This window comes from Peromyscus eremicus, chromosome 3 (assembly GCF_949786415.1).
Source record: "Peromyscus eremicus chromosome 3, PerEre_H2_v1, whole genome shotgun sequence".
Classification (NCBI taxonomy): Eukaryota; Metazoa; Chordata; class Mammalia; order Rodentia; family Cricetidae; genus Peromyscus; species Peromyscus eremicus.
In genome coordinates, this window is record NC_081418.1 from 70,301,155 (window position 1) to 70,312,310 (window position 11,156).

Genomic DNA, 11,156 nt, shown 5'->3' on the forward strand with positions numbered 1-11,156 from the left:
GTACCTTGCCACAGCAAAGAGACTAGGAACAGGGTGAAGGCTCCACGCAGGTAACAACTGGACTTCTCCACCTTCAATGAGCTGTGTGGATGTTGTCCTTGGCAATGAGGCACCACTATCAGAATGTGGAAAGTGATCCTCTGTCCTAGCATTAGCCTTGGTTGTTTGGGGATCTCCACAGGACAGCTACTCAATTGAACGCAGCCCAGTCCCACCACTGGGAGCCTTCCCTGGCTACAAGAGATGGCAGTTTAGACTCCATATCCCTCATTACTAGAAGTCCTCACTAGGATCACCCTCATAAATTCCAGGAGGTTTCCACTGCACTGGATTTCCACACTGACCCCATAATGCTCCCCAATTCTAGCCCTCTCTCCCCACATCCTCTCCCTCCATCTCCCCACACACTTGATCCCTCCTGTTCCCATCCCCACCCACCCCAGTCTACCTGCAAAATCTATTCTATTTCCCCTTCCCAGGGAGATCCATGCATTCCCCCCTAGAGTGCTCCTCTTTACCTAACCTCTCTAGGTCTACAGATTGTAGCTTGGCTATCATTTGCTTAACAGCTAATATTCACTTATAAGTGAGTACACGCCATATTTGTCTTTCAGGATCTGGGTTACCTCCCCTGGGATGATTTTTTTCCTAGTTCCCTCTATTTGCCTGCAAATTTCCTGCTGTCATTTTCTTTAACAACTGAGTAATACTCCATTGTGTAAATGTCCCACATTTTCTTTTCATTCTTTGGTTGAGAGACATCTAGGTTGGTTCTAGTTTCTGGCTATTGTGAATAAAGCCTCAAAGAACATAGTTGAGCAACTGTCCTTGTGGTAGGATGGAGTGTCCTTTGGGTAAATATTCAAGAGTGGTATGGCTGGGTCTTGAGACCTAGGACATTAGTAAATCAAGAGATCAGGCATGGCTCAGGTTCTGGAGCTCTGCAGACTTGATTTTTTATTTATTCCTCCAAGCAATTTAATTACAAGATAAAGTTCGGCAAGCTGAGATTAAGAATAACCAGAATTTATACCTGAGCCAGGGATGGGTCTGCTTTACTTAAGGTATCTTGATAATGGAGGGAATAGAATTCCCTGATAAGAGGACAGTGGCTATATAGCATTATGCAGACTGTTCCATTCTTAAGAGATGCATAGAATCATCCGCACCTCCTTTAGTCACTTAGGACTCCAAACGCCCCAACTCCACAACTCTACTGAGAACTCTAGTGCAGGTCTGTTTAAACTACTAGCATCATGAGGTGTGGGAGCCCACAGAGGCTTCCTAGTGAGAACTTACTCAGGGTCAGAGAATCTAAGCTTGCTTTACCCAGCAGGCCTGCATAATCAGATGATTTGACCACGGATGTGGTTACCAGGTGTTTGGAAGGGTCTACACTTGGCTGTATGATGTGCTTTGATGTTGCTAGGGGGAAGTCTTTTGCCTCTTCCCTTGGCATATTATAAAAAGCTCTTTTGAATAAATTTCTGGACTGTTGGGTATTGATCCAGGCCCTCCCAAAGCTATCCTGTGTTTCTGTCTTTCTCTCATCAGCTAGGTCTCTCCTTCTATCTGATATTTTCTTATCCATCTGTCTTCCACCTAAGAGCCTTTCAAAAGGTAGGAGCTGGACTCCCACAATGAGGACATGAATCTTAGACCTGGTCCTACCTGGAATGGTACCTCATAGACAATAGGCACCTCAGGCTTAATGGTATGTATTTCGAAAATAAAATTCCCATTTGGATGCAGTGGAGGGTAAGGGGGTGGAGAAACAGGAGAATCTGGAAATGTGCATCTATCCTGTGCAGAGGGATATACTAACTTTCTACTGAAAGCAGTGCTGTATCCTTACAGGAGCACTGGATTTATAGCCACGTGACCTAGCTTGGCGCAGGGTCAAGGCTTTTTAACATTTCTGAGTTTCAGGTTTCTCTCTTTTGAAATATGAAAATGAATGCTTGTCTGGCTACCATTCAACCATCTACTTCATGGAATTGTCACGGAAGGCAGATGACATTGGAACAGGTGTGAAGCACTACCACACACCTTCACACATCTCAGTACCCCATCCCCATCCTCAGGCCCCTCTGCCCATCCTCCTGTGGTAACACACATGTGTGCCTCTGAAACTACTGTGTCCTCTACTTATTTTCAGACAATCATACCCGCTCTGCCTTTGAATACTATCTGTCAACAACTCTAAATTAGCTTCAAGATTCAGCAAGGTACCTAAGGTCCTGTACAAATCCCTTCTGCCTGAACTAGCCTGGAAGCCAGTCACACAGTCAAGGCTCCAGAGGAGCATGCCTTCCCTCTGCTGCTTAGCTCCCAGAATCCTTCACACCCACTCCATTTGTATCTCATTAAGAGATTTTTAAAGTTCTAAATAAATGAGAGGCCTTGGCCCCATTTTCCCAGCCTCTACCATTCTTTGACATATTTTATGTCTCACATCACATATCCAGCAAATGCATGGTTTATACAAGTAGCACCGTGATTGTGTAAGTGTACATTCTATCTTCTCTCCTCCATGTTTTTGGAATATATCTATACTGACACATCGATCTAGTCCATCCACTCTTATTGTTGCAAAATACCATATTCAGTAATTTAACATTCCTAATGTCAGAGATAGAAACTAGGTCATTTCCATTTTTCTGTTGATACCTGACATCTCCAGATGTATTTTCATTAAATTCTGCATCTACTTCAAGTCGAGAGCTAAATCATGAAGGGAGATTATAATCAATTTGACTAGCCTAGCATGCTTCCCAGTGGTGGCAACAACCCATTTTTCTCCCCAGCCGTGCTTGGGAGTGCTTGCCCGCACTTCGTGTCCTTGTCAACACTTGGCATTATCTATCACAGCTAAATATTTTTGCTAAACTGGTGAGATTTTGTTTTCATCTTTCTTTCCTCAATCCCACTGAAGTTGAGCAATTCTTTTGGTTTAATGACTGTTTGTCTCCTCTGTGAAACTGGTCTTTCTGAAGTTCTACCAGGGCTCTATTCAACTTGTCTCACCTCTCCTGATTTGTTTTATTTATGAATTCCAAACTATCTCCTTTTCAGTCATCTGTGTTCTGTGAACAGCCGAAGCAATCTTGAACAAGAGAGAAACATGGCTGAGAGTATTACCATGCCTGATGTCAAGCTGAGCTAGAGAGCCATAGGCAACAAAACAGTATGGTATTGGCACAAAAAAAAAACAGATCAATGGAGCAGAATAGAGGATCCAGATGTAGACTCAAGCAATCTCAGCCAAAGATTTCAGTTTTGACAAGCCAAAAACCACAGTGGAGAAACGAAACAATCTTCAACAAACAGTGCTGAGAAAACAGGAAATTAACATGTACAAGAATGAAATAGATCCTGTACAAATTCCACTCCAGATGGCTCAGGAAGCTCAGAACAAAGCTCAAATGAGCTAGAGAAAGTGTGCTACAGGAAGTATGCCATGGGAAGTGCACTATAGGAGGTGTGCAGCAGGGAGTATGCAGTAGGAAGTACACTGTAGGAGGTGTGCTATAGGAAATATGCAATGGGAAGTGCACTACAGGAAGTATGCTACAGGAAGTATGCTACAGGAAGTGCACTATAGGAGGTGTGCTACAGAAAATATGCAATGGAGAGTGCACTACAGGAAGTGTGCAGCAGGAAGTATGCAGTAGGAAGTGCATTATAGGAAGTGTGCTATAGGAAATATGCAACAGTAAATGCACTACAGGAAGTATGCCATAGGAAGTGTACTACAGGAAGTGTGCTGTGGGACAGAGACACAGGTTTTCTAAAAAGGACGCTGGTCATTCAGGAAGTAAGGCAAACAACTGACAAATGAGACCTCATGAAGTTGAAAGTTTCTTTGCAACAAAGGAAACTGTCAAATGAATAAAGAGACATCCTACAGGACAAGAAAAAAATCTTTGCCACTTGTATGTTTGATAGAGAACTAACATCTCAAATATACAAAAGAACTCAAGAAAAACAACCTGATCACAAAAGGGAAGTGAGTTGAACAGAAGAGGCTTAAAGGGGGTGTGCCTTTCATTTCTACACTCCGCCCCCATCTCTGTCTCTCTAAAAGGGGGCGTGCCTTTCATTTCTACACTCCGCCCCCATCTCTGTCTCTCTAAAAGGGAGTGTGCCTTTCATTTCTACACTCCGCCCCCATCTCTGTCTCTCTAAAAGGGGGTGTGCCTTTCATTTCTACACTCCGCCCCCATCTCTGTCTCTCTTGATTTTGGGATAGGTTCTCATGCTATACCCTCAGCTGGCCTTTTGCTCACAGCAACTCCCCCATTTCAGGCTCTCAAGTGCTGAGATTACAGGGATGAGGCACCAGGTCATGCTATCTATTTCTAATAGATTATCAGATGTTAGGAATGTTGCTGAGTATCTATATCTCTATATCTGATGTCTAATAACCTGTTGGATAATCTCATTAATGTTCATAGTTTTGTCTAAATATCATCTTAGTTTCTGCATAATTTAATGGAATATAACTTTAGGCAACTTTTCCCATTCTTCCTAATTCTCATACTTCCTCCTCCTCCCTCTCTTCCAGAGGCATGGACCTCCAGTAATGACAGCAATCAGATCTTGCTTCTGACTAACAAGAACATATCTAAAATGTCCACATTTAATGTGATAGATGTTGTAACTTTTACACAACTGTTCCTCAAATTTGATATGTGTTGGAGTCACCTAGAAAACTGTAGCTAGAGTTTTCTTGCCTGGCCCACAGTCAGGACAAATCTCTGTTACCCGCCAGTCCCACAGCCACTCAGACCCAAACAAGCAAACACAGAGACTTATATTGCTTACAAACTGTATGGCCGTGGCAGGCTTCTTGCTAACTGTTCTTATAGCTTAAATTAATCCATTTCCATTAATCTATACCTTGCCACATGGCTCGTGGCTTACCGGCATCTTCACATGCTGTTTCTCATCGTGGTGGCTGGCAGTGTCTCTCTGACTCAGCCTTCCACTTCCCAGCTTTATTCTCCTCCTTGCCCCGCCTTTACTTCCTGCCTAGCCAACGGCCAATCAGTGTTTTATTGATTAATTAGCAACACATTTGCCATACATCCCACAGCACTTCCCCCTTTTTTTTTTCAAAAAGGAAGGTTTTAACCTTAACAAAGTAAAATTACATATAATTTGGGAATTTGGGCGTAGCTTCTCTTACTACTTCCTGCTGGAGGGGGGCGCTGTATCTTATGGGGATACAAAGAAAATTTTAGAATTATGGAATAGTCCATGAGGCTGTATCGTCTGAGCCAGATGCCTTCAAACCATTCTGGATGTTGGATCATCTGGGCCATGGTGTCATTGGAGACCTTCAGGGGGTCTTGGCTGGTCAAACCTGATGTATCTTAATCTGGAACAAATCCATAGCCTTTGGCTTTCTGTGGGAACAAAAGTAGAGACTCCTTTCCAAAGTAACATATCCTTATATCCAAATTTTGAAGTCAAGGTACCTTTAAAATATACATTTTGGCATAACTCAACAGCTTTTACAATCAAATGTTTTTCTGCAGTTAAAAATTCCAAAGACAACACAATCCAGATTCTCTGTGTAATATTCATCTTTACGTGGCTTATTTTTTATACTACCTTTACTGTCTCTTTAAAGACTTTATTTTTAAAAACTATTTATTTCTTTATTTAACTTTATATATCACCTTTTTTGTCTCTTTCAAGCCTACGTATCTTTTACACACATTGTAAACTATTACACCTGAATCTGTCTTATTGTGAATCTATTGCTTTAAACTGCAGCAGCTGTGGCTGCTGGCTCCGCCCACCTCAGCTTCCCAACATGGCTACGTTTACCGCCAGCTCTGGGAGCTATCGTGGGTCTATGCTTTTATCCAAGCAGCGTGTAGCCCAAAAACCTCTTTTTTTGTTTTGTACCTGCAAAGGCTAAATCCACCACGCAGCTTAATGTGCCACTTGCAGAGGCCTCATTCCCGCCAGTAGCTCCAACTGGCAGCTGCCGCTCATTTGAGAGAGACAATTAGGAAGCTGGTTTTAGCTCCGTTTTAGAATCTTTTTTCTCAGTTTTTAGGTGGAAACTCTTGCCACCACGTTGGACGCCATTTGTAGATAGAGTTTTCTTGCCTGGCCCACAGTCAGGACAAATCTCTGTTACCCGCCAGTCCCACAGCCACTCAGACCCGACCAAGCAAACACAGAGACTTATGTTGCTTTCAAACTGTATGGCCATGGCAGGCTTCTTGCTAACTGTTCTTATAGCTTAAATTAATCCATTTCTATAAGTCTATACCTTGCCACATGGCTCGTGGCTTACCGGCATCTTCACATGCTGTTTCTCATCGTGGTGGCTGGCAGTGTCTCTCTGACTCAGCCTTCCACTTCCCAGCTTTATTCTCCTCCTTGCCCCGCCTTTACTTCCTGCCTAGCCAACGGCCAATCAGTGTTTTATTGATTAATTAGCAACACATTTGCCATACAGAAAACTAACACCATGGATGCCAGGTGTGCTGGGAAAGGAACAGACTGTACCACCGTGGTCCTCTGGGGTTCTGCTTCCCAACAAAGGAGAACCACTCTTCCTCATGAACATTCTATCACAGAATCTCCCTTCTTGAACCTGTGAGAACATTCCTTAAAACTCGTGCTCCAATGGTGTTTCATAAAATGGCCTCTTCTGCAATCTCTGGAGCTATTTCCTCCATCAGCTGTTTATACAGTAATATAGCAAATATGTTTCTAAAAATTAAGCCATCCTTACTACCCTAGAAAACATTTCATCCTGGAATATGTAATGTATTTTTAGAGTACTGGTTTAGAGAATTATGCATCCAGCTCTTTACCTATTTAAATTTTATATCCGAGCTGAGGGTACAGTTCACTGAAAGAATACTTGCCCAGCATGCATGAGACCATGAGTTTACTTCTCGTTATAGGAAAAAATTATCAAGCTTTATTTATGGAACTGAGCCATAGAGGTTCATGGCTTTCTGCAATTCTCCTTTCCTACTTAGAAAACAGTCAGCACAAGGTTAGCTGCAAGGGGCAGAAAATCCAGATTTCAATAGACTGAATGAGACAGCAGCAAGTTATTTGTCTCTCAAGAAATTCTGAGTGCATGGTGGAGACCTGGTGTAGCAACAGCATGTGGTGGAGGGCCAGGGGCCTTCCCTCGGGGGTCTACTGCAGATCTCCTGCCTGTAGCTCCCTGAGCCAGTGCTGTCTGCTCCCGCAGGAGGATTGCTAATGGCAGGCACAGAGGGCAAGCAGCACTGCTGGGGCTATGTCAGCATGGAGCAGACACTGAGGCCAGCCTTGTTGCCTTGACTCATGACTTGCCGCTCCACACGCTGGTGTGCTCCCCCAAAGCAAGGTACCCCGAGAAAGAGGGAAGCTCCAATGCAGGAAATATGGGCAACGGTTCCAGGCGTCCCTAGGGCAGGCAGCCAGGAAGAAGTCAGCCCAGAGTGAAGGGGCATGGAGGTACCCCAGAGTGGCTTTCCCAGAAAACCCGAGAGACACACAGTGTTGATGTGATTACGCCGGTAAAGAAGCACACTGTGATGGTTACTGCTCTCAGCACAATGACGAAGTAGCCATCAAAATACAACTCAAGTGAGGAGGGATTTGGCTCACGGTTTCATGGGAATCAGTCTGTCGTGGAAGGGGAGGGGGAGGGGACAGCTAAGTACAGGACTGCAGGGGCCTGCAACTACACATCTCTAAGGCCTAACACCACCTGCCACAAACTTCTCAAACAGCAGACTTGCTTGGGAGCAGCTGTTCCAGCACAGGAGCCTGAGGCGGACAATCAGACTCAAACCACAACATGCACTAAAAGGTTACGGGAAGGGCAGAAAGGGACAAGGTAAACAAATAGAAAATTTTTATTTAAAAAAAAACAAAAACCCTGTCTCAGAAAACCAAAAAATAGAAAAATAAAAAAATAAAAAAATAAAATAAAAAAAATCAATAATTTCATGAAAAGAAACTTGGAGAGTATATGTGTATCTGTAGATTTAAATGTTTAACCCAAACAATATCTGCATAGGCTCAATATAAACATAGAGCAGACAAACCAAACCTGTGATATGTTTTCAGGAAGGAATATGAAAGAAGAGAAAGAGTCACAGTGGCATAGGTGAACTAAGTTCTCAGTTATCATGCTAGGGCTGTCTAAGGCTCAGTAAATCAAAAGAAAGCATGACACCACCATGTTTGGAGGTACGGAGAGCTGTGAAGACCAAAAATAAAGTAAAAAATCACTGGAAATGGTGGGAGAGATAATTGTGGGACTTAAGGTAAGGGACTGTACTGGCTGGTTTTGTGTGTCAACTTGACACAAGCTAGAGTCATCAGAGGAAGGAGCCTCAACTGAGGAAATGTCTCCTTGAGATCCAGCTGTAAGGCATTTTCCCATTTAGTGATCAATGGGGGAGGGCCCAGCCCATGGTGGGTGGTGCCATCCCTGGGCTGCTGGTCCTGGATTCTACAAGAAAGTGGGCTGAGCAAGCCATGGGAAGCAAGCCAATAAGAAACATCCCTCCATGGCTTCTGCATCAGTTCCTGGCTCCAGGATCTTGTCCTGTTTGAGTTTCTATCCTGACTTCAGAGTGGGTACTAAGAATTGAACTTGGGTCCTCTGCAAGAAAAGTAGATATTCTTAACCACTGAGCCACCTCTCTAGCCCCAGTAAATCCCTGTGATTTTCCAAAAACATTTTAAAAACATTCAGCCCTTAAATGTACAAACATATACTATTTTAATAAAATAAAAACAAAAAGAGAGTCATGTTGTCTGACATATTAGAGACATTACTCCACAGACCTCTTCCTTCTCCTGCGTGGCTCTGTGATGCAGGTGATTTGTTGAGACCCCAGAACTACAGTCTGGTGATGGTGACCTTCCTTCTGAGGAGCTCTACCAGCCACTTCTTAATCCTTTCATGTCTCATTGCTCTCAGACCTACCCTGATATACTTTTCCATTAACTAATTTTGGTGCTTAGAGGTAAAAACCTTTCCTGAGTCATATACAGAAAACTCCCGCCTGATTGGATAGCCATTGAAAATGCTCCTGAAAGCAGTGTGACTCAGAATGAATTGTCACATATTACATATTCTACAGTAAATGTTGTTGTTGGAGCCAGGAACCGGCCAAGGCCAACAAACAATATTGGGAACACTTTGTAAGACTTTGATGTTACTTTCCAAAAGACTTTGGAATTGACTGGTGGGTTGGTTGGTTCGTTGGTTCGTTGGTTCATTAGTTTGTTGGTTGGTTGGCTAATTGATAGAGTTTACTTACACAAATTTTAGCCAATAAAAGAAATTAGTCACAAGGAAAGCAAGCATTCCCTGGGTGTCTACTGTATGGACAGTATGCTAGGGAACTGAATAAGCATATTGTCTACTTTAGTCCTGGCTGCCTTCTAGAGAAGTGAATTGAATTATCCCCACTTTACATACAAGGAAAGCAGATTCTGGAGACACCAAGCAATTTTTTCAAAGCCACCCAGCCAGCATCCAACCCAACCGTCAAGTCCTTTTTGTAAGAAACTTATTTTATGACAATCCCCACAGCTAATCCCAGCTCTCTGTGATCCCAGAGCGCATCACCACTTAAGCAACCATGTGTGATTTAGTTTTGTCTGAAAGGGAAAGTTAGAAGACAGTGACCTAATCAGAATTTTTGAAGTATGACTCTTCTGATAACCTTGATAACAACAAAAGTTTATCGATCTAATGATTATCTAAATGCAAGTCAAGACTTAAATAGGCAAACAGGAGAAAAGGCACTGTACTGGGTACTGACGAACTGAAGCCTGCTCAAAATCGCTCCACCTCTTAAGTCTGGTGACCTTGGAGAAACTGCTTCAACTTCCAGGATGATTCTGTAAGACTGGAGGTGCACATCTCTCAGAGAGGCTCTGGCCATTCAAAGTGAGAAGCCTGTAGTGAGATTCCAAGTTTGCCGTTATAACAGAGGCTTTCCAGTTGCAGCTGAGGCACTTCCTCTTGCTATGTAAATGAAATTGCATCTGTGTGCACATGCCTGAATGCTCACTAAGTGAAAGTATGCAAAGGAGGTGCCCCTGTGCTTGTCCTGAGGACAGATGGGCACCCTAAGCATCACTAACCCCCCTGAGAGCCCGAAGAAAGGGAAGCAGTGACTCTTTGTGGATTGCTGCTCCAGACACTGGACCATCCCTGATGAAGGTGAGGAAACCCTAAGATCACCATGCACCTTTCATCAGATAGCCACCTCTGTCTGTGTGACACACGGGGCTGACACGTCAAGCAACCACGGAAGAGAAAACAGCCCAGCAAACAGAGTATAAGGGAACTGCCACTTTGCACAGGGACATGAGCAACAGTAGAGAGCACGTCACCTTTGCAAGGAGCCCTGACCTGAAATCAGGTGACCAGCAGGAGAACCTTGCCTTAAAGGACAGCACGTGACTTCCACCGACATCAATGGTTTTCTGACGAATAATAAAGCTGAATTCTCATTGTTCCCTGAGCAAGGTCAGATGTCTTATTGAGCCTTGCTGGAGAATGTCCTGCTCTGAATTCCTTCAGTTCAGTTTTTAACAAAGCCTCAGCAACAACCCTATACCGTAATATCCCTGTATTTTACCACCTAACCCATTTCTCTCTGTTGTTACTTCAGCATGATAGTTTTCTTCCAATATGCTAGCAACAAAAACAAACAAACAAAGCCAGATTATTGTCTACCAACCACACTCACATCAGAATTAAAGGGAAACCAAGCTGCTGTCACATGGAATGCTGAACAGCATTTCATGGCTGTTTTATTGCTTTTCTTTTTTCTGAATCAGTCATTTTATAATCAAAGAATTCATAGCTATGTTTTCTATGATAACTCATTCAACAATACTGAGGCTATTGTTGCAGGCCCCATTCCAGGTGCAAAGACTCGTCAGTGACGCATCTACACTCACGTGGAGAGACACACAGCAGAGTGGTGGACTGTGTCCCTGTACTCGGAAGCAGTCTCCCTGGGGTCACATGCCAGCTCTGACACCAACCAGCTGTGTGATCTCTGCAAAGTAGTAAGTTCTCCATCCCTAGCTTCTTGGTCTATAATAATGGCTGTCATTGAGCTCTTAGGAAAATGAGTATTTATAGTATGCTA